General features: G+C 36.5%; 1 protein-coding gene across 2 annotated transcripts in view; it reads right to left on the minus strand.

Annotated features, from left to right (window-relative positions):
- The window catches only part of RAG2 (recombination activating 2), a 486,146-nt gene that overhangs the window by 299,550 nt on the left and 162,398 nt on the right, over positions 1–24,198 (minus strand). For both annotated transcript variants that reach the window (XR_011097263.1, XM_068684686.1), the window contains exons 3-4: positions 16,496–16,553; positions 16,314–16,393 (exon numbers count right to left, since the gene is read on the minus strand). The gene's annotated coding sequence lies outside the window, so the exon portion shown is untranslated. The remainder of the gene's footprint in view (positions 1–16,313; positions 16,394–16,495; positions 16,554–24,198) is intronic.

Raw genomic sequence — 24,198 nt, forward strand, 5'->3', positions numbered from 1 at the left:
TGCTTTGCTGTGGAAATCAATAGTTTAATTTCTTTTGTATTAAAGCCAGTATTTTGTATTAAGAGCTGTCAGATTATAATCATGTCCTCTCTCTGTGAGATCTTTAAAAAAGCAAATGGAAAGGAAAATAAAAAATATGTTTTCATGCAAAGACAACTTTTGTTTTTTAAGTGGTCATCTTTTCCAGCTGCTTCTTCTTCCCTCAAAGTCATAATCCTCTGTCTGCCACATCATAATAAGTGGAGAAGTGTGGGATTCAAATCCACAGGATTACGACTTTCAGAGACTAACAGGCAGCAAGAGTGAATGAAGTACGTGACATAAATCCTGTCTTCATGAAAACATATTTAGCAACAAAAACAAAGTTTCAAACATATACAAAAGAAGTAAAATACATTTTCTTTATTCACTAAGACACCAAGTGAAGAGAGCAGGCCGGGTCCCAATCAAACATTAGTCACTTTCTTTAGATATTTTAAAAAATATTCTTTCTATTCTTTTTCAAGTTTTCATAAAGTTCTATAACTTCTGACAAGACACAATGAACTTCAAGAGTCACTGTAACAGACAACCAACCAGGCACAACCTCAGGTTTATTACTCGAGCAGATCTGTGAGAGCAGAAGAAATTCTCCAGCCAAACCACACGATGATTCTCTACTTCAGTGATATTTAGTGATAAATATTAGTGCCAAGGTAGAGTTTTTGCCAGCTGGATCAGTGCAATGGACCTAAATCCTGAGTAATGGCAGACCTAACCCATCTGCAGTTTTGATGATTTCTTTTAGGAAACACACTTCAACAACCAAACTCATGTGAAGCTGAAAAAAAAATTATGCAGTGTTAAGTGTATTTCAGACAAAATTATAAATTCTATTGATGAAAAAGATTCTGGGCAAAACCTGATGAGTAGAAAAAATATTTTCTTATTAGTCATAAAAATATTTGTCATAGCAGACCAAGAGCTTGGAACAAGTAAAGAACAAGTAAACATTCTTGTCCTTCTACAGTACTATTCTTGTTCATGAAAACAGTCTTCAAGATTTTCTGTAAATGCTGGCTTCTTATTTCAATTCCTGTCCCTGTGCTGAAGGAGATGACAATTTCTCAGCTTAAAAACTGCAGACTGTGATTCCAGTGCTATCCCTCCATTTCTGTGTCAGGGTGAAGGAGAACAGAATAGGAACTGAACTGTTTGGTGCAGCGAGCTGCAGGGCACACAACACACATAGAAGAGGATCTACCTCTCCTTTACCCATCTCCTTGCCTTCCACTCTGACTTTATGTATCCTGCTCCTAAACTTGTAACTGAAAAGCTGAAACCTCCATGTAATATCCAAGTGTAAAGTGTATAGCAGACACATGATAGAGAGTATTTAATGATAGCTATACTTGTAATCAAGTATACTTGTAATCAATTAATCCATGTTACCCTTTTCTCTTTTTTTTTCAATGAGCTATTGCAAGTTATAGTGATAAATGGAAGTATAGTGATAAATCAAGAACTTCAGCTAAATTTCCCCACCTCTGCTATGATCCGTATTCACTCTGGTGATACTGTTTAACTACCATTGCAGACATCATAGACTCTTCCATATTAGATAGAGACTGATCTGGAGTTTACAGGAAAATTTGCCCTGTATTTCTTTCTTTAGAAAACTTGTAAACATAAAATTAGTACTATTTAATATAATTACCGTGGTTGCTTTCAAACTATAAAGAAAAGACACTCAGATAAACCTTCTGAAGAGAACTAATCTACAGCTAATCTTACCTTAATCTACAATGAAATTCTGTTTTTAATGACTGCTACCATTTTACTCTGAAAATTTCTAAAATCCAAGCAGATTCCCCTTGGAAACATTTTACAGTGACGTTACTCTTACTGTTACTCAAATGATTGGGAACTGCAGGAACTAAATCAGTACTTCATATGGTGCAGACTGGGTAGCTGATTAAACATGTATAATTTCTCTGAATAATTTCACAGTTACACTGAACTCTAGATCAGCAAAATGCTGCTGATCTGTCATTAACGGAATAAAAATAAATTTTGCACTTGTCAAGACCAGCTTATTTCTTTAAATAAATAAACCATCTTTTTACATATTGTTATATTAAACAAAAATTCTCATGCTTTACTAATGAGCTTATTGGGAGAGCTTAATTAAAATATACCCAGAAATGGACATTAACAATAAAGAAATAGAGAGGGAGATCAGTAATCCTTCATTTAATCGGCATTAGGAATGAGCTTCATCCAATCACCCATTTTATTCCTTCACAACACCAAGGGATAAGCTAGTGAGGTTTTGTGTTCTTTGCAATTTAGACGCATGACTTCAATTAGCTATCTATTTAAGAGTTTTAGAGCAGAATAGACACCCAAACAGCAGAATTACTTGTGTTTACAGATAGAAGTTGGTTTTCTATCAAAAATGAGAAATTACATTTCAAAATTATTTTAAAGTCATACTTGAATCCCTAAATGACTGCTACACTAAATACCCTTTGTTCCACTATCTCAAGCTGATACAATGCGGGAATAATTGTCAAGCCCTCCAACCATCCATAGGGTATAGAAAGAACACTGAATTATCTTCTTAATTTTCAGTGGAAAATATAATATGAATACTTGAGAAAAGATACCTGTTTGTCACAACAATCAAAACAGTACCCTAAAAGGTCAATCCATATTAACAGGGTCTTTCTAAGGGTCTCAGTGTAGCACAGAAACACTAATCCTTTTAAAACTGGGATAAACTGAGAAAAATAAAGATGCTGCAAGTGATGAACCATGACTAACCATACTACAAAAATAAATCCTGAAAACAAATTCGAAGTCCTACACTAACTGTCCACCTTTAGAGTAGACATTCCAAGTGAATGAATGGTTGCAAGTCGCTTTTTCCCAGGATGAAATTCAAAAAGCAGCCAAAAGAAAACAAAGAAATAGAGAAGAAAAATATCAACAAAGCAAACATACAAGTAACCTGCTGGAAATGATAATCAATTAAGTCAAACCATGGCTTTCTAATTGCAGTTTGAAGCTTGGTATGATCTCCAGAAATGCTGGGTTAGCAATCTTCAAACTATTCCAGTTGCTTGGTTGCTCATTATACCTGTAAGCATATTATACGAGCTGTTGATGAAACGTAGAAAGCCGTGAAAATTCATCTCTACATCTAGCGTATCTAAGACAGACATCAAGACTATGAAGCTAACACTGCTAGTGAACATAGTGAACACTTCCCTGATAATTGTATATAATTTTTCACAACTGAAACATGATTAGTAAATCATCAACACCTGGTGCTGCATTACCTATCAACAACAAGGCTAGGCAAAATGACTGGTTTGCCTGAATGCATTCTTACCTTTTCTATTGCTCTGTGTTCTTGCTTCTTGTTAGTGTAAAGCATGATTTCCCTCATTTCTCAGTGGCTCTTATCACCCAGAAATGTCTACTTGACCCTTACAGGGAAAGCATCTGTTTTTATTTCCATATCATATGCTCATGTAAGAAGGTAGCCTGAAGGATGAAGAATCAAGAGTTAAAGTCTTAACTTTGTCCCATAAGGGCTGAATGGCTTTATTTTCCTGCAAATTATCTGGAAAAAATATATTGATGAGTAATGATCCTTGAAAACAAAACTATGTTGTTAGTACTGGCACACATCAAAAACAAAATCTCAGAAAATAGATTTATTTTATAGGCTACACCTATAATTTTCATGAGTCTGATAGGGAGATAATGGTACAGAAGGTTCATATTTAATATTTTTTTAGCTTTTTAATTTAACCCTTTATGTTTAATCGCTAACGTATGAAAGCAGCAGTCCTGATCCAGTGAACAATGAGGGTTGATAGGTGACAGGAGGTTTGCTTTGCTTACCCTATTTCATTTCTAACTATTGAGTCAAAGAGATCAGGTGCCACTATAAGAAGTTTCTTCCAGTCTAAGTTGAAGCTGCAGCAGCAAATAAAAATTGAAGAGCTTCCTAGCCTCTCATTATAATTATGAATATGGCCCCCAGATTATACTTGCTACAAAGCTGATTTCTCTGATTCACCTTGTGGCAATTAGTAAAATAAGCAAATGGAGTCTTTGTTTGGATAAATTGTCTGGATGTTGTATTTAGCAACAACTGATGCTGAGTCTTTGATAGACTAAAATAGTGCAATGTATACATCAGTGTTTTAGTGAGGATCAGGGTACAGTTTTGAAACAAACATGTTTGTGCCTGGTCACAGAGCTTTGGCTTCCCTCACAGAACAGTCTCAGAGCATATGAACTCTATTTCTTTTGGGTGAAACAAAACTGAAAGATGTGCATACAGTACTCACTTGATGCACTCCAGTAATTAATCCATGCTCAGTCTCTGGGACCAGAGTAAAACTAGTCCAAAGCAGCTCACCTCCTCTCCCATAAAGCGTATTACAGATATCCAATCCTCCTTAATAACACTCTACAGATTTTCTCCTTTTATGCCATACTACTTGCTAATATAGCCATAGACAATGGTGACATAAATGTCCTCCTGCTCATTGCAAATTTTATTCCTCTGAATTTACTCTAGGAACATTTGGAATATCAGTATTGGCATGAAATCTGTTATCAGAAAATGACCCTAATTAGAATCTAAGGGATGATAAGATAACTCAGCATTATGAGCCTTTCAGCCAACAGTGTTATCAGAAACGTTTTACTGTGCAGCTCACATTCAAGGTTAGCTATATTCATATCACCTTACATATCAAAACATAGAGTATACCTAAACCCTCGTGGAGATGCATTAAAACATTTTCACTGAGGACTCAAAAATTGCTGTATATTTGTATGTAAAATTTTATGGTTTAGGGTAAAGGCACTAAATGGTGCTCCTTTTATCCGATTATATATATATATATTCCAGTTCTAAACTACAGACGATATCGAATGGTTAGAGATGAGTAGTTTTTTTTTGTCATTCTTTTTCTTTTAAATCCAATGTTCCCATTTATGTTCCTTTCACACAGGAAACTGATAAAACACTTTTTGTTTGACTGGCATTCTCTAAATTTAATAAAAAGCTGCAGCCTGCTTTAGCAGTCTAATCAACACAAAACAGAAAGGCAGAAATCAAAGTGCTGGTAGTATATTAAATATAGATGTCCTCTAAATTTGCCTTTGATAATCAATGCAGTCAGATAATTTTAATGCATGTGGAAAATTATTTGTCTAGAGACTTTTATAATTGCAGATGTCGTGTACAGGAAAATGCTCATGGCATATTGTTGCTGAACGTGCCATCATGGCCAGTAGGTAGAGGTCCCACCCTGACCAGGAGAGTGCACCTGGGCAGAGGCCTCATGGTCTTGTTTCTCATATTCCTCTAGATCCTACAGGCTTTTGACACCTGGCTTTCTTTTCAAGCTTAAGATCATTGGATGAAATGAACAGCTTGCTTAAAGAAAAGACTTGTTTACCAGCTGGATCAAAGCACGCAAAAACAAAATTCGAAGCTCAACCAGGCAATAGCCTACTCAAATTCTTAGGCAAGAGACTTATATTTGTATAAATTTACCCCTTTTTAAGTGCCTTGTTAGTAAAAACACAGCTTAACGGGTATAAAAATGATAACAGCACACAGCAAAAAGCTCCTCAGTCCTCACATTTTATGTAACCTCAATTGAACTCTTCAAATTAAGAACTGTCCTGACCAAGAGGCTAAGCCTATTCCAATTCCTGGTAAAAGCTGAAACAGTTAGTGACTGGCGCTATATTCAGAAGATGCAAAAAAGAAGCATAGTAATCTCTTCTTCCCTCAGCACCAGGTTTACTGAACACACCAGAAATCTATTTTGATGAAAGGGTTTTATTTTAATGATCCAGACTGCAGTACAGTGGAATTGATTTAATACAGATGAATATTAAGCAGCAGCCTGACTCCTCAGCTGTTAATCACCATGTTTCCTAAATGATCATTTTTCTGAGTAGCTAAAGCGATGTGTAATATCAGAAATGGCTAATAAACCTATGATTGCTGCACTAACTCTCCATCTTTTTTCCTGTTCCCTGGAAACGTGCACCTGTGTGTGCTAAGACCCTGTGGCAGAAACAAGGGATGAAAAACATCCTAGCGAATAAACATTTTTGTTTTTCCCTGGGCCATTAATAAACCATTTTTCATAATAAAACTCTGGCTGCTGAGACTACCTCTAAGGGTATTTTCAAAACTAGCTCTGGAGCCAGGACTACGCTGACTTTAGAAAAGGGGTTTGAGAAACAAGTCATGCCAGCTTAGGCAGTTTATGACATTAGTTGGCACTCCTACACAGAGTTCCATAGGCATTCATGTTACGTATTCTGAATGAAACTGAAGCGAGCTAGCAGGTCTCAAGGACTTCTGTAAGATCTGCAATGTTAATGTGGGAACATAACATCTACTGTACTTTGGATATTGCTTGTAGCAGCAATGCAGAGGCCATTGCCTATGTAGGAACCACTGTTATTGGTTTCTTGAGCACATTAAGTCTCATAATGAGCCAGTAAAGCCATTTTTGTGTTTGAACCTTGCAACATAATTCTTCAAGGGAAAAAAAGTGTCCTTTTAGTGATGGCAAATATGTATCTCTTCTCCTATCTAGATGAATTCCACTGACTGTGGGGTAAACGGCATTTGTAAAGCTAGGAAGAAGTTCCCTTGAACAAATTCAGCCAAATGAGCCAAAGAAAACACTCCCAGAAGAGCTAGGAGAAGTGTTTCGGAGACAACTATGAAAATCAATCTATAAGTGTGTTCTACACCCACATCATCAGGAGAGTACTTCAGAAAAGTTAACGGGCTGTATATGACACTATTCAAAGAAATTATCCTTGCCAAAAATACTATCCTAGCATTTCCAGTAGATTTGAGACCAACCCAATAGAGTAATACCAAAAAGACTAATTATTAAACAGATCTCTTCAAGTATATCACCAAAAACAGAGTTACTCAGATCTGTTGGATACAGGGATGTTTTGGGTAGATATAACCTCTAAATATGAAGAATGGCATGCATTTAATAGGACAGATTTCCTGTTCCTGATGAAGTTTATGCATGTGTGACAGAGCCTATGGTGAACCTTGTGCTACCTATAGTATTACCACTACTTGTGAAGACAAAGTATTTTGTTCAGCAGTTGCATGTGTATCATCATTATTTTACTCAGGATCATCAGCCATCATGGTCTGCTATTCTATGAACTCAGTGGCATTAAGGACTAGGAATCGGTATTCCAGTATTGATTTCTGTGTTGTGCTATTATTCACTTCATTTATTAAGGGTAAAACATGTGGTTACTGAACTAGTAGAGGAGCTCCGCAGCTGTTCACAGATAATATGAATGCAGATCCCCACAGAGAATAACTGTTTCTTAGAAGCAGCAAATACGTCTCTGTCCAGCAGCAGCCTACTTATACAGCTGTACATTCAACAGAGGCCCATAATATCTATACCTGAGAAATGCATTAATCAGAGTAGAAACAATATTAGCTTGCCTTGAACCCAAGTATACTAAAATACTGTAACCAAATGTATTTTGTTAGTGCAGACCCACTGTATAAGTGTTTTGCATAAACATGTGGGCAATGTGATCTCCAAAGAAGGCAAAGACTTGTACAGCTGCACTCAGCATAAGAAAACATGTAAACAGCAACACAAATAACAATTTGCAAGATCAAGAATAAAGAACAAACTGAACACAGGGGACTGCAAATGAGCAAATCAGCATCTTGCTGAACACGCAAGAAGGACAACTGGCAAAACCATAAACAAGATACGATCCACTGGGAACAGATGAGATCCTCCTTCTGGTTGGGCAAGCAATACAAGAACACCACACTCAAGTGAAAAGAGATGGGAGAAAAAAGTCACTCTTCAGTTTTGGCTGTCCTCACAGAAGAGCTCTGTAGCTTGCTCATCTTGACCTCAGGGACTGAAGGACACAATGGACTTCAGCTATCAGTCCTTACTTCCTAGCATCACCTCTGTGGTAGGGTGTAGTTACAGCTAATTTAAGATTCAAACGTTAAGATTTGACTGTATAGGAACTAACCATCAGCACAAAGTGAGTTGTTAATGAATGCCAGCCTAGCTCAGTCCTGTTTTGAAGTTTAAAATTGGCTTAATCTAGCAGTCTAAATTTTCCCTTTACAGAAATGTCTAACTCCATTATTGATATGTGTACTTTTATTTATATGTAGACACATTTATTCACTTTTAGCATCTGTATTTTTGTTCAGTGTTATTTCACCTGTTGAAATGGAGGAGTCCAACAGAGGTACCAGAGTATTATTTCTTTGGTACTTTAAATGAGGGAGAGGCAGAGGAATTATTTTCTTACAAAACACAAAAATAATTAGCAGAAGTTAAGAGGCTGTAGTTTTCACAGACAGTAAATTCTCTACCTTTGCAATAGTAGGGATAGCAGTTTTTTTTTTTTTTTTTTTTTTTTTTAAATTTAAAACCACTATTATCCAACAGCAGCATGTACATTTCTCTTCAGTATAGCTGAAAACATTCTCAGTAGCAGACACATGGTGAGACTCACCCGGAGTACAAGGGTTTCTGGTAGAGCTATTACTGGTACAAGCTAGCCCAGGCCACTCCTTGGGAAATATAAACCTCAGTTGCCCCCACAGTCATACACAATTCTTGTTTCAACTCTAATATCTTGATGATTAATACTCAATATCACATTCTGTACAGCATCTACTGATTCCATTTGTTTTTGTTCCTGTTTATTTTTTAAATGTAACTGCCACATATGTACAGTTCTTTCTTAAAAAAAAGTGGCTTATGATGTCGTTTCTAGAATTGCTGCTAATGATACACAGTAACAGCAGTTGTTTCTGCTCTCCATTTAGAGGAAATGAATTATTTTAGCAAATGGAAATACTTTGTTTAATCTAAATTATATCTTAGTTCCTCGCAATCAGATCTTACACATGATGCTCAGACCATTAGCTATGAAACTGAATTTACTTTCTAAAAGCTATATATTCTTACTGTGTGGTGTAAATGCCTGAAGTAACTAGGAAAATAAAACTAACATTCACACTTTTAAGGAAAAGGTACAGCATTGAAGAGGCTTTCAGGGTAGGGCATAACTGCATTATCTGAGCGTTCCCTAGGCTCCCAACCTTAGATGCTATCGCGCTGGGGAAACTTGGTGTGCTAGCTCTAAGGAACACCACGGAGCGTAGAGTGGAGTGGAGACACCACGGCTAGGCTCTGTAATCAGGTGGGGCCTCGATTGTTCTTGTGCACAAAGCTGCACTTTTTGCCACCCTAAGCCAAAGACCTGTCATGTTTTGACAAATGCTGTACCCTAGTGTACTTTTTGCTCATTATAATATCATTATAATACCAAAACACACCTCCATCCCAAAAGCTACCCGCCTCCAAGGTGCGACCACCCCTCACTGAGCATGCGCTCTGAATTTCTCGGAGCCTATTACTTTAAACGGAAACGGGAAAACTTTACACCAATCATAACTAAGATATGCTTGACTAGAGCCACTCAAGCTCCACCTAAAAGATATAAAATAATATAAATTGGCCCAAGAGAGAGGGGATGTTAGGGAAGATACCATCGTCAGGGGAGATACCATCCCAAGGACATACAACATCCTTAGGACCTCCTGACTCCTGGGATCAGTCGACGAGCTGAGCCTCTCTTCCCCCCCCATTGGGACGCCTTTGGGTGAGATCTGAATATTTGCTTATAAATCTCTATAGAGTCTTTGATCCTTTTAACGCGTTTATTTCTAGGCTGCGCACCTGTAACACCTAGAACCCACACCTAGAACCCACACCTAGAACCCACACCTAGAACCCACACCTAGAACCCACACCTAGAACCCACACCTAGAACCCACACCTAGAACCCACACCTAGAACCCACACCTAGAACCCACACCTAGAACCCACACCTAGAACCCACACCTAGAACCCACACCTAGAACCCACACCTAGAACCCACACCTAGAACCCACACCTAGAACCCACACCTAGAACCCACACCTAGAACCCACACCTAGAACCCACACCTAGAACCCACACCTAGAACCCACACCTAGAACCCACACCTAGAACCCACACCTAGAACCCACACCTAGAACCCACACCTAGAACCCACACCTAGAACCCCTGTAACACCTGTGTATTTCATGCATACTAGCTTGCTTTTGCAGATAGTCACTATCACCGGCAATCCAAAAGAACCTGATTATCTGTTGCTGTAATAAACCATACTTGATTGCATTGTGATAGCTCTCATTAATGCAACTAGGGTGAGGGTGGTTATCCGTGATAGTTCAGTGTTCTGAATCTAACCAGACCCCCAGACGGTTAATGCATTGTTGGTGAATGTCTGAGCGGACCCCCAGGCGGTTATTACGTTTTTGGTGAATGTCCGAACGGACCCCCCAGTTTTGGTGAATGTCCGACTGGTTCAGTACTCTGAATCCAAACGGGCCCGTGACGGTTAATCAGCTACACCCCTTTAACGCGACATACTGCCAAGCTTAAATGATACAGCTGGGATCTCACACTTTGCAGCATAACTGAAGACCTTTTTTTCCTTTGATACAGTCTCTAAGTATATCTAGACTTTTTTCCTTTTTTATTTTTTTTTTTAAAAAAAAAAAGCTTGCAATGCTGGGATAATGTTTGTCTTTTACAGTTGACCCAGGCCTACAATAAAGTTCTGATGGAAACTGGTGGTTTTTTTTTTTTTGTTTGCTTGTTTAGACTTTCAATAGTACTAATTAATAAGAATGTCAGGATTAGGAAACAATACTGAGATTCCCTCCATAAAGCGAAACAATTAAAACTGCACTAAGTTTTTGACTGAAATATTGCTGTAGATAAACTCAATTGTAGTGTAACTAATGACTCATGAACTGGGGAATTCCTTTTAAATTACACGTCCTGGACAGATACAAATGAGGGCTATTTTGCTAAAAAATATAGCTGTCAAATGAGTTTGACCCTAAAATTCTTGTGAGCTGTTGATTTCAGAAATCATTGTCTCTCTACCTAAAATTCCCGAATTTCAACTGTGTATTCAAATATTTTTTTCATTTGAACAACACCACCAAATAATGTATTTTTGCAGAGTTACCAAAGATATGCCTAATGACTGCAATTCTGTAGTGACATTTAAAACTATATCTTTTTTCATGTACTTCTGAAAATAACTGCTCTGGAAAAGATTGCATATCCATCTTATTAGATGCTTTCAGTTCTGAATCCATAACATAATTGCTCTCAAAATGTTCCATATGTTTTTAATCCTATGTATACATCAAAGGAACAGCTTGAACTCAGTGAACCTGTACATATATACATAGAAGGCAATTTAGGATTAAGTTTCAATTCAAGTTAGAGTTGGACCTGTCTTAAAATACAGAGTAACAAATGTGACTTAGTTATGCTAATGAAATTTTTAATTATACTATCAGTACAGTATATACTGAAGAGTGTTGAGAGAAAACAAGAATCTCACATTTGCAGGACACTACATATCACAGGATGGAAAGGAAACACGGAAATCTTATTTGGGATGACATAACCCAACTACATATAGAATTGTGCAAGAGCTTAAAGTTGCTTACAGGGTGGACAGTTGTCATAGTCATCAGCAACAAGAACAAAAACATCAGCTGTGCTTGTGCCACATAGAAATTCATGTGTGAAAAACTAATTACTTTAGTATCCAGTCTCTGTATGTCTACCTGTGAAGCATTATTTTACTATTATTAAAGAAAAATATGTTTTTAGTATCTGCATTTTGTCTTGTGTTCTGTTGTTTGTGTTCAGGAAGGCAGCCTATTGCTTCTTCATATCTGATACCTCCTGCCCAGGAGGCTTGGCTGTACTTCAGGTACAGCAGAACTCAAGAGAAGTTAGCACATGAAGAGATTGAATAGTTAACTATTTTCTGACAAGAAAAACTTTTACAAATAAAACAGGCAGTATTTAAATCAATTGGTACACATAACATTTATCTGTGTATGTAAAAGAAGTAACCAGAGTAGGAAGTGCCCTACCACTGAACATCTGATTGACAGCACAAAACAGCAGATGCCAACTGAAGCACTCAGTATATCAGCATGAAAGCAAAGACTGTAAACAGTTGCTTTTGTGCAGTTCCATGAATCTGCGTGGATGAACTGGAAATGAAAATAGAACTATCAAAAACTGTTGGGTACCAAATAACAGTAGATAGAATCAGACACTGTAGACTGCCTAATAAATCACGGCAATCCCTCTAGCAGGCATGTTTAAGTTCTTTAAATTCTACATTTTATGACTGACAAGAACAAACTTTGAAGGTATGACTGAAAGAGATTGTACACTATGTCTTTTTGGTTTCAGTTGCTCTTTGTTCATGTTGCCATCATCTAAAGATTAAGAACACTAGCAAAAAGAAAGTCTATTCCAAGTACTGACCGAAGTACAAATTATCATTGATATAATGAAAACCTGTAACTAACAAATTCAGGATTGTCTTTTGTTATCGATTAGTTTTGACTGTAGAAGCACTTGTGCGTAGTTTGTTCAATTTTGCTTTCTTGAGGGAATTTTATTGAGGTCAAAACTAACTTTAACTATATTTTTGGTCTAAATAACATCATAGATCCCACAGAAACAACAAAACTAACAAAGAATAGAAAATGTTTGTGAAGGAAGATTTGTGTCATTAATAGTCTCAAAATAAAACTAATACTGGCAGAAAATACATAAGATGTGTATATATGTTTTTCAGTATAAGCCAGTAACTTGATATATATAAAAAAAAACTTTCTATTCTTTTGAAGCGAGTAATTCTTCAGAGTTCCCTTTGTGAGATTCTTTCAGATTTATCACTAGGAAATTGGAGGCTGGAGGGTTGAAAAGGGTGTTCAGAGGTCATTAGTCACCCTCATGGTCCAATGCAAAAAAAAGGTAGAAGATAACAAAAGCATTTCTGGAAGATATCAGCCTAATCTATAGCTAGAAGTCTCCAAATAGCAGATATCCCTAGCCCTTATAGGCAGTAAACTCTGTTGCTCCTCTGCTTTTATAATTAAAAAGATCTTGCTTAACACAACACCGCTGCAGTTTAAAGATATCCCTTCTTATCCTAATCTCAGTGAGTCTTCTCTTTCTTTAAACTCAACAAATCTATTTTTTTTATTAGGTCAAGAATGGAAGGTGGCCTGAAAATGTACTTATATTTTGTGCTCAAAAGGGACACAGTACTTCTGATGAAGCAAAATATAAAGTATTTTACAAGTCATGTGAAATAAGTGGAGAAATGCTACATGCAACTGTGTACTATGCTTGCCATTCATTGATCCACTTCAAGCATGTTTTTCTATATTAATATTTATTTTTTCAACCATGTCTCCAGTTTATCGAGACTACTTTCTATCATAATCCTGTCCTGGGTTTTTCCAATTTTGATTGTTTAGCATCATTTGCAAGTTTAATACTCCTATTCTTCATTCTGGAAGTTCTTGGAGTTTTATTTTATATTAGACTCCTCTGCTCTGATTTTAGCTACTGCATTTGTAAAATTCACAGATCCCAAGCCACAAACTCCATTTCCTTCTCTTTTTCCTATTATTTTAGGAGAGACACAATGCTCTTCATACAGAAGAGGCAAAAATTCACTCTCAAACATAGGGGCAGCCCTCCAGAAATCCACCGTTCACATCCTCCTGGTCTGACAGTGCTCCATTGGTAGTTGCGGGTAACGTAACTCAAAACTCTCATAACAGCATTACCTAGTTCATAACTGCTTAGGTTGCTCACCTAAGATCATTATAGGAGGCCATACTAAAGTCCTACTGAAGTCAGGATTGTTGCTATGCTTACCTATAGGAATTGCAAGCTTGTCAGGAAAAAGCTGATTTTGATGCAGTATATTTCAGTCAAACATCAGAGGATAATTATTTCTTTGCTTTCCTGAGGGCATTTAAAAATGGATTAGTTTTGTTTCATTCTGAAAAATGAAGCTATGTGAATTAACCTGTAATTCCTCAGATCTTTTGTAAGACAGGTATATTTCTTTTCATACCAGTCATTTGAAGTGGTTTTCACATAGTATTTTTTATTTCAGAAATAAAACTGCTAAGAATCCTAGGAGTAGAGGTCAGAGTAAAAAGGAATACTAAAGGTTAAATTTCACTTGGTAATTTGAGAGCATCTGACTTAACATTGTCTAACTGGCTATTCACGATGCATGTAAGAAAAGATAAGTTTCCTACTTGACTTCTTAAAAACAATTAGCTTATTTCCTCCTAAATTAGTTTTAAGGTTGGTGAAATATTGTCATAAGAGGAAAATGAGTAGTCAAGGTCATACTGTCAGAAAAAATATTTCTGAAGAAAAGATTATTACTATTATAGGTTAATCAGGCTAAAGCCTGCTTACCTCTTTGATCAAGCTAAGACAATATTCTTCAAAATACTTTAGCAATAAACTAGTCTACCTCTAATGTAATTTAGCACGTCTGAAGACTGGCAGTTTATTTCCTTTCTTAGACATAATGAAAAAACAATCCCTGAACTCTAAGCACAAGCTAATGAAGACCAACAAACCCTACCTGTAACATTGCTTTGACTTTAAACAATTAAAAGTCTTTTTTCTAAATCAGCCTATTTAAACCTGTTAATCTAACTCAACTGCATCTAATTTCCACCAATATAGTGCCACTCTAATAATAAAAGAGAATCAGAAATACCAAAAATGTATACAAAGAGCAAAGGACATTTTTCACCTGCTTCATCCCCCCTCAATACATTATACAGTAACAGTGAAATCCAGAGTTTGTGTATTTCATTTTGGAGAAATATACCCTTTTCAGACTTTCTATTAGTTTCTCCATAGCCACGTTATTCATATCAGTGACTTTTCTTAAAGTCAAGGTAGCAGAAGTTGAAAAGTCTGTGCAGAGGACACTGGGCATGCATGACAGACCATTTAATATGAATTAAGATTTAGGACAAGACTGCTTGCAGCAATCTGATTACCTTTAGTCAGAAAGATGATTAAGGGTGATAAATTAAAACCTTAAAACTTTCTCTTTAGTGGCTGCTCCTACACAGTAGCAATTTGGACTTCAATAGCACCAACTACCTTAAAGATGTCCACTAACAACACGTTTTCTTCTGTCTGCAAAAAAACCCTATACTGTTCTTGAACTTTTATCATTATGTTGTACAGGAGATGAATGACCATATAGCTTGGAGTAAAAAAGTGATTATATTAATACCAACTAACTTAATCTATCATAGGCATGATATGGGTTTTGTTTTTGCACTGTATTTGAACTTTTGAATAGTTTATTTTACATTCTGCAAATTAACACTATGTTCTCTTAGCACCAAAGTGAATTAACACAAAGCATCTTAAAAAAATGCATAAGCAAACATTTTAAAGTGGAATTTATTTTAGTAACAGCATTCTCCCCTAAGGAAGTAAGTGATTGCTTCTGTAAGGATGTTTATTAACAGACAAAATAACTTTGATAAGAACCAAATGCTACTGTTGTTTCTAGCTGCATTATCCTAATGAATGAGTACTATTTACCAACAGTTTGAAACAACAAAACAAGATGCAGATTCCCTTATTTTTCCACTTGAACATGCAAATAAGACAAGATGAAATTACACATTTGTTTAGTAAGTGGTTACCAACATAAATATTCTCAGTGATATGTTCCACATCCTAATTACCTAATGAGCAATGACATTCTCAGGTCCCAAATTCATGCATTATCTAAGAAGAAATATATGGCACCCCCTTCATGGCTTTTTTTTTCCCCCCTTTCTCTCAAGTTTTAGACAAAAAGCTAAATGTATTATATTGCAAACAGATAGGAAACAAAGAAGATCAGCCTACCCGCTACCCCTCTGTGTTCGCCACTGTGAGGATGGCAACTGCTAGTGATATTAGTTTTTTTTCTAGTTTCTGAAAGGAAGAGGTGATGTACTGCTCAGAAACATATTGAATTCATGTGTTATTGCCGATAATAGAACATGAAATGAACCTGAAGAAAAAATATCACTGATTGAGGATACTGATAAAAATAGATGTATTAAGATTTAAAATTTTTTAGAACCTCTGCCATCCTTCAAGTTTCAAACAGCGATCCAATAATCAATTGCAGGTTATCTTTCATTAAAAAAAAATAAATTAGCAAATGCCAAGCTTTGATTTTGTTTTTCAGAAACAGCTTTTCATAAAACCATAGAGGACTTAAGTTAGAGGAAGGACCAACAGATAACTACTTACTGTACAGAAGTGAAGAATTGGAGCGAGTAAGCACTTGGATCATATGAAGTCCATGACATGCTCATGATGCTCTCCATTGCCTTAAAAAAAAAGTTTTGTCATATTAAGATTCAATAAAAAAGAAAGTGCTTTAGAGTTCTATATATATATTTTCTTCTATTTAAAGCCATGTTGCATTTTACCTTGGAGTTCTTCAACCCTTCTTTAAAAAAGTTCTTCACTGCTGTGTGGACTTAGTTCCTAGAAACAAAATAATTTAAATTAATTTAGATATTTTTGTATTGTCATGGGATACATAAAATCTTAAGACCTTTTTCTCTAAGAATTTTAAAATTGAAAAAGTAGTCATAAAGAGGGTAAAGAGATAATTATAGAGAACATCTGTAAAGTGATTTACTGATAGATTCAAAGAATATGCAATTCTGTTTGAGAAAGCAAGGTATTCAAGAAAGCAATAGAAATTGCTATGCTGAGAAAAGTCAAAATGCATTTTTCCTTCTCAATTCACAGAAGGATATCTATTAACAAGTTAAAAAAACCAACAGTATATAGATACTAATTGTGCTGGGGAGCATGTAGCAGCCATACTCACCAACAAGGAATTAGCTATTCCATAAAGACACAAAGCAATCTATGTAAATAGACCATTTGGACATCACTAGTCATAAAACTGTATACTTCTCCAGAGAAATCTACATTTCATTCTTTCAGGAACAGCTTCCTTGCTCCCCTGCCACATACCTTCTTTTATGGTGTTCTTGTTAGGCTGGACACAAGAGTTCTAATAACTTTCATAAAGCTGTTGGCTAGCTAGGAAATCCTTCTATACGTTAGTTTTATGAGAAGGGAAATTAAAAGGTCAATGCCTCCTACAATATTTTGGAAATTCTTTTTACTTTTGTCTTTAAGACTAAAGAATTCTAAGTTGTCAATTCCTTACCTGCAACATTCACAATCATAACTAAGTCAAAAAGGAATTAACTGATTACTTTCATTAACTCTTGTTGGTGAACACAGAAATGCAGCTCTTTACTATTGGACAGAGTAAAAACTCATGCAGTTGTTAACTGTGTTAGCAAAGTGATAGAAAGAGGAAATAAACATATATTTCAGGATATGACTTCCTTTTTCACTATCCCCAAAACACAATGGAAGGAAGAACTATAAGATGATGACTTAAAGGAATTAGTAGGTGGAGTATAAAACATTATACACAGCTTCCTTTTTCCTCATATATCCTTCTGGCTTCTAAGCAATCACGTGTAAACTTCCAGAATGGTTTAAATCTTTGGTAGAGAAGAAATTGTACTCAGTAGCACAGTAATTACTTGCCTGTGGTAGAAGAAATTAACATTTACAGTCTTGCATAAAAGCTGTAGAATTGATAGCAAAGCTTCATGGAGGTAATTAAACTTTAAGAACCTCAACTGCTGAGTAGCTACTTTATCAAATAGCAAACAATAACTGAAAGTGGCTAGTTTTTTTTTTTTTTTTTTTAAATGACTAGTGATAAACAATATCTTAATTTACCCATTGCTAACATGGGAAACTTCAGAATTGAAGATTCATTATTCTGAAGGTAAGAGTAACTTTATAAGTGCATACTGGTTACATTGAAACACCAAACAAGTATGTAACGGTGACTAAGTTCAGGGCAAATTTAACACCAGTCATAAAACACTCATCACTTACTGTATGGATATATTTACTCAGTGCCTGAAAGCAGTTTTATCCAGAAAACCTTTGGATATGTACATCAGATCCTGCTAGACTGATCTTCAGTAGTTTTAAGGACAGGAAACCTAACAGATGGGATCAGACCAAAGCCCCTAGAGTCCACAGAGACAGTTAGGTTCCAGTAATGGCAAACAGAATTATTAAGGTAAATAGAGGAAAGAATTTACAAATTCAGGATGTGTTGAAAGTCATCTTTTTCCTTCTATAGACTTCCAAGTTCCATTAACCAGTTTTATTTTTTGCTCATTGCACCCTCCCCCCAAAGATTATATGACTCTTCAGCCTCAAAGAGATTACGACAAACATTCTGACATTGAGTTTGCTGAATATGGCAGCAGAAGAGAAGACCTAGACGGGGAACAATAGTTACCTGACTAGCATAGGGTAGAGGAACCTCACATGAGCCTACAAACCAAAAGTGCCAAAAAAGGTTTACTTCCAAGATGTAACCCAGTTTACTTGGTACATGTAGGAGACTACCATCACAAAAGAAGTATTCCTGTTCCTTTCTGAGACTTTTCACATAGATTTCCTGCATTCCAAATTGATTTCTGTCAAGAGTCAATTTTTAAAAAGTTTGAACATCAGGGACATTTCAAGAGCTAGAGTATATGGTGAAAAGCAATACTTTCATGCCACAGTGCTACAACAAAACCTATTTGGAATAAGGAAAAATTTAGTAAATACAAGGTGAACAAGACCTTTGTTTCAACCAATAACTGTTAGCACTGAAGTTATGACAAGTATCTAAAAGAAATAGATGTGAAAGAGAAAAGTAAAGTTAGAAACATCAAATTTACAAGTTTATCTGCCACAAATGTTTTGTTTAGCAAATGTTTTTATAAACAACTTGGAAAAACAAGCCACTGGAAAGCCTATAATAAGAAAAAAAACACATCCCAAGAGTTTTTTCCTCTTTGTTTAAGAGAGAGAGAGCAGAAGCAAAGCCTGTTGAAAGCATGACTTGAAGGAAACACTAGAGGAATAGAGAGCTATTACAATTACCCAGGCAAGTTATGCACAAAGAGCAAACAATACAGCAATAGAAAGAGAAGTACTTCAGTTACAGGGGAAACAAAATTAAAAATTCAACAATAGGAGACTAACAACACAGAGAAGGCATCAGTCAAAACAGAGTAAGTTCTGGAATGGTGGCAGAAGCAGTGAAGAATTTAACTCATTTAGGGAAGCATTACACACCAAATTCCTAGCATTCTGGTGGCTTCACCCCCATGAGCAGCTGAATGCCACCACAACTGCTTCCTCTAACCCTTCTTAAAGGAAGAGGGGAAAAAAAGATGATAGAAGAGTGCTCAAGGGTTGAGATATGGACAGGGAGACTGCTCACCAATTACAGACACGGGCCAAACAGCATAGGGAATTTTATATAGCTTATTGCCTAACAGATTCAATCAGTAAGAAACAAAAAGCGAACTAAGAATACCTCTGATCCAGACACCATCTTCCATGTCCTCCCCCTGAGCAGGGCAGGGGAACGGGGGCTGCAGCCAGACCCTAACTCTGTCTCTGGCGCTCCTTCACGGTCACTCTCTAACCCCGCTCCACGTGGGCTCCTCTCCACAGGCCGCAGCTTCAGCCTGGGGCCTGCTCCTGCGGGGGCTCTCCATGGGCTGCAGCCTCCTCCAGGCCACATCCACTTGCTCCACTGGGGGATCCTCCACAGGCTGCAGTGTGGAGATCTGCTCCATATGGGACCCATGGGCTGCAGGGCGACAGCCTGCTCCACCAGGGGCCTCTCTAGGGCCTGCCATGGGCTGCAGCAGAACTGCTCTGGCACTGACAGCACCTCCTTCTCCACTGACCCTGGTTTCTGCAGGGCTGGTTCTCTCTTTACTTTTTCTCACCTCTCTCTCCAAGCTGCTGTTCCACAGAAGTTCCCCCACACTCCATTTCTCCAGTGCGCTCTCTCAGAAGTACACCACACGCCACTCACTCAGCTCTGGCCAGCAGCAGGTCTCTCTTGGAGCTGGCTCTATTCTAACGTAGGGCAACTACTGGCCTCTGCTCACAGAAACCACCCCTGCAGCCTTCTGCTACCAAACCATTGCCACATAAATCCCACACAAGCATACCCAGTGAAATAGCAGCTATAGACAACACACTGTTTTTCCTCCAACTAAAAACAAAGTGGAGCACAACCTAACTTATAAAGCAGCTGCAGGAACATGTAATCACAATCAGAGTCTCATTTCATTCATCTGTGGTCATTAACAGTGTTACTTCCATCTCATTAGCTCATCTGCTGCATCCAATTTTGTTGTGCAGAGGACTGCAAAGACCAAAGAGAAGTGTCTCTGGGCTAGAGGCTCCTTTTAACTGTTTGAATAATGTGTCATGTTCTACTTGGTTTATGATGCAGATTCTTGCAAGAGGAAGATGTAGTGCAATATGACTAGAGTAGTTACACCAAGACAAAATGGTTAATACGCATTTTCTAGTTTATAAAGGAGTTTAAATTGTCATATGGTCTTGTGTTGAAACAGCTTCAAAATAGTCTGCTAGCACACAAGGAAACCTGTGTGTATGGTTCTTCTAAAACTTACTCTGGTTAAATTCTATTATGATTTGAGGAAAAGGGGAAGGGAGCACACCATGATGGAAGAGCAATAAGGCTTCAACTTGGTTCAAACATGGGCCACATTCTGTGAAGATTTTCAGGGCTATTTGGCTTATTAAATCCACCTAAATACTTAAATAATTGCTGTGTGGATTATAAACTAATGTTCCGAAACTGATCCTGTCGTGTTGCATGTTAACCCATTTCTTCGACTTCATTGAGCAAAATCCGTGTCTAAATGGCTGATGACTTTTACAGACTATAAAGGTCTATTATGCATACAAAATGCATTAATACTAAAAATTAGTTCAATTGTTTTTCTGAAATTTGAATCTAACTATATTTGCACAAATATAACCATTTATCCAAACTTACAGGATTTCACCTCTAAAGTGAGGTAAAATAACTACTAAACAAAATTTATTCTAAACCTTAAAAACAGCCCAAAGACCTCCTCTAAGTTTTGCAGTGGACTATCTTCAGGATTGTCATTCATGAAATAATGAAATATTAAATTCTATTTTTGTTGTTTTTCGATTACTTTTTTTTTTTTTTCTTCTCTGTGTTTGTCTTCTATTTTGTGTCATGGGGTTTGTCTCTTATTTCTGTCCCAGCTTTTGTCACAATTCTGTCATCTAGTTATAAACTACAGGCAGTAACATGTACTTGTAAGCGTGTGATGCACATCCATAGGTCTATTTAAAAAACTCAGAAATTAAGTTCATAAAACAGTAGGACTTAAAAACAAACAAACAAACATCAAGTCACCAAACACGTAGTCAACAAGAGATGCTTGGCTAAAATTTTCCTCCATTTTTTTTTCATTTTGTTTTTAATCTGCTAAGTGAGCGTCTCAGATGCATTTATGAGGTGAGGTTTGAATATTCAAGCCTGAAAATTGTAATCCTCTCATTAAAATTGATAGAAACCGATACTGAAAAAGTATGAGTCTACCACAGCATTAAAATATTCAAGATATTTTTTAAAATGAACTTAATTCAGAAAAGTCTAAAGATTGACAATCTGTGGGGATTTGTCTGTGATGCTCTTATGCAAAAGATTGAAGATTGATAATCTGCAGGGATTAGTCTGTGATGCTTTTATGTTTATTCCCCAAACCTTCCTTGGAGTAAATTAGTTCAGAGGAAAAAAAAGTTCAGACTTTACACTGAAAGGATCAAGAAATTCTAAAGTGATAAGGACTGGACTGTCTGATTACTGTAACCTGGAATAACAGTAAATATTTCTATTAGACTGATTAATTCTTTACTGGCTATATGTTTAGGATAATAAAGAATGGGACTATACAAGATGTCATCATGAATTACTATAGCATGTTTGGAAGTTTTATATAGTGACCAGTTAGGAAAAACAAACAAACAAACAAAACAAAACAAAATACACAAGAATAGAAGGTTTGAAATCCATGTACAGTTCATAAAGAAGAAAATTTTTCCTGGACTACCAAAGCTTGCTCATCAAGCATATCTGCTATGGGAGGGAGGGATGGAGAAGGAAAATAAAAATAAATTTAAAAAAGGAGGCTGAAAAGGTAGACTTTGGCATATCTTCCTTTATTTTATTGTTGTTGTTGTTCTGCCTGTAAATCAGAATTTCTAATCAACTAAATGTGCAGCACTGTATCCAAAATTCTTAGAATAACAACTAAGAACTTTGCCAGCGAAAGACAAACAGGGTAATAGCTATGAGATATAGCTAAGATTTGGTATTGTTTTAGAGACAAGAATCCATAACTTCAAATCAGAAAGTATTTAATATCAAGCCTGATATGAAATGAGAAATTATTCTATCTAGCTGTTTTTGTGCATTACTTGAGCACCAACAGTAAGCTTACACGCAAAGTCTACTGTCCTTATAAAGACGCTAATCTGTGTTTGTGGTTTTCATCACTAAAGCTGAAAACTGAAAAATTATTCTTGAGAGGAAAGGTTACATGAATTTGGTTGACTGCATAGAGAAGTACAGAATGAAATGGAATAGAAAAAAAAAAGTAAATCTAAATATGTCAGGGCATATTTTATTGTCAGTCAGAAGGAAGGAGCCTTGACTTCTGTTTGAGAGCTGCGCTGTAGAGTGCTGTCTGACCTGCTATTACAAAACATGTCACTGTAGAGCTAGGACTAAATGTTTAAACTCATCTTTCCCACTCCTGGAAAGCATCGTCCTATCATCTTTTTATTAGAGGTGTAATTTTTCATGGGCTCCAGCTGATGTCCTACACTTTTAGCTCAATCTAGCAGAAAATATGCTTTGAGAAAATGTGGTCTTAAATCTCCATTTCCTGTTGGAGTTAGTCTTAGGCAATAATAAGTGCTGGGTGGTTCTGGTTTCTGTCTGGGTTTAAGACCTTTTCATTGGAATTATCTTTATTTAATAATTCTTGGCATGGAGCAGGCTAGCATCATAAAAGTACTCCTTTCTCTGACTGACAATCAAATTAATTTCAATCCCAATTCTCCACTTTTCTGTTCTCTGTTCTCTTCTCCCTGCACTATCATTTGTTCAACTGTCTTCTGGCACAGACAGCTGGTGTAAAGAAGAAGAATTAATTTTCCAAATTTGGCACTGATGTGAAGAGGTTGGAAGTATAGACATCATTTTTGAAGTCATTAGTGAAATTCCAGCTCATTGCCAACCCTAATAAAGGATTATAATTTACAGACATAGAGAATGAACTTGAAAAGACATAAATGACACCGAATACTTCATAACTGAATGGACAAATCATGATAACCAAGTGACAATAGAAAAAAACCTTAGGTACATTATAAGAAATCAAAACTACGTGACAAATGTCATATCAAATCAATTCTAAAGCTTCCAAAAATCTTGGAAACCAATTATTCTAACTCTTTTTTCAAATGCTGGACTCATATGGGTTTATATGTCTGTACTGCTACATCTATTTCAGTAATATAAATACATTTTTTTCCCTTTACTGAAGAAGCATAAGGATTTTGTTAGCCCTTGGACTCAAGGGAGGGTAAGATATATTATGGGACATATGTTGTGGGACAGGAAAACCACCTTTCAGATCCTGGGGACAGGCAGTCAGCTTCAAGGGAAGAATATCACCAGGACCATTACTTTCACTGAGCTTCCATGCAAACTCACCGAGAAGTCAAAATATACTATGTATTAATCATATAACTCCACTAAAGCTTCAGATGAGTACTTTTCTTACTTTTTCTAGCACTTCACTGCTTGGGAGCAGTAGTTTTAAAAACAACAACAACAACAACAACAACAACAACAACAACAACAACAACAACAACAAAAAACAAACATATTGCACTGTGGTTTTATTTTGGTGCTCAGAAAAAATAATAATTGTGAGAGCTGTGAGTGATGCTTATCGTGCGAGATAGTATTGTATCTTTGTTATCTTACTCTTTTTTCTCCATTTATATTTTGTGTTCACTTTTTTTTTTTTTTTTTTCTTTCTTATTTTGCAGATCGCCATGAAGGAGGTGGGACCAAGAGCTTGCCTCCTCCCCATGCTGCTCACCTCCACCAAACCCCAGCTGCGCTGACCCCACTCCCAACCTG

This window comes from Anas acuta, chromosome 5, assembly GCF_963932015.1.
Source record: "Anas acuta chromosome 5, bAnaAcu1.1, whole genome shotgun sequence".
NCBI classification, from domain to species: domain Eukaryota; kingdom Metazoa; phylum Chordata; class Aves; order Anseriformes; family Anatidae; genus Anas; species Anas acuta.